The sequence below is a fragment of the Mus caroli genome, chromosome 17 (assembly GCF_900094665.2).
Source record: "Mus caroli chromosome 17, CAROLI_EIJ_v1.1, whole genome shotgun sequence".
NCBI classification, from domain to species: Eukaryota; Metazoa; Chordata; class Mammalia; order Rodentia; family Muridae; genus Mus; species Mus caroli.
The window spans coordinates 19,378,785-19,379,825 of NC_034586.1; positions in this window are offsets into that span (position 1 = coordinate 19,378,785).

Sequence of the window (1,041 nt, forward strand, 5' to 3'; positions counted from 1 at the left end):
TTTTTTTTTTTTTTTTTTTTTTTTGGTTTGTAGCCCACTGAGTTCTAATAGGGCTGCTTGCATGAGTGTGGAGCGTGACCTCCCCACCCCAGCAACCATTAATTGGCTATAGCCCTCGAGGAGGTATGAAGTCTCTGACTGGCTCCTTTATGTTACCCAAATATTAATCATGGGAAGGCAAGGAGAAAATCAAGGGCTGGTATTTGGCAGCTTTTATAGCTCTCTGGGTCTGAGGGCAGTGTGTGGGGTCAAGAGCAGCCCCCAGCACCCACCAGTTCCCACCAATGGGGAAGCACCTACCGCTGCTCTGCAGTCTCTGCATGGTTACAGCTCAGCCTGACGGCCGGCTGAGAAACCACATTAGGAGAAAATTTCGCAGCAGGATGATCCAAAGGAACTGGAACACCTGACCACGTGGCCAGGAAATGAGGGTTTACACCAATCAAAGCACATCTCACATGCAAATGAATGCTTGCTTTTCCACCAATCACAACATTTCCTCTTTAGCGCTAATCACAGTGGTCCCTCTGCTAGATTACAAGAAATGTGCTTCCTCCCTTTCTGTCCTGGATGAAGACGCTTGCAGAATCACCAAGAGGTCTCCCAGGCTTGTGCAAAAAGACTGGTGCAAACAGAAACTGTCCTGGCTGAAGCCATGCCCTCGCAAACTGAAACAATGAGCGCTGTGTGATTGTCCTAAGGCTTTTGGCGCGTGTTACAGGCAAGCAGAGCTGGTGTGGGGGCAGTTTGGCTGCCGATCTGACTGGCACAGTCCTTTCTCTCAAGGAAGTTAGGGGCAGCAAGGAAAGTCTGGGAGCTGCCAATTAAGAATTCAAATTGCCCCAACCACCAATGTCTTTGCTTATTCATAGAAAAAAAAAAAAAAAGAACATCAAAAACGGCACTTAAATTTTAAAAAAAGAAACATTCGCTGTGATTTAAAAATAAAACAAGCCGGGCGTGGTGGCGCACGCCTTTAATCCCAGCACTCGGGAGGCAGAGGCAGGCGGATTTCTGAGTTCGAGGCCAGCCTGGTCTACA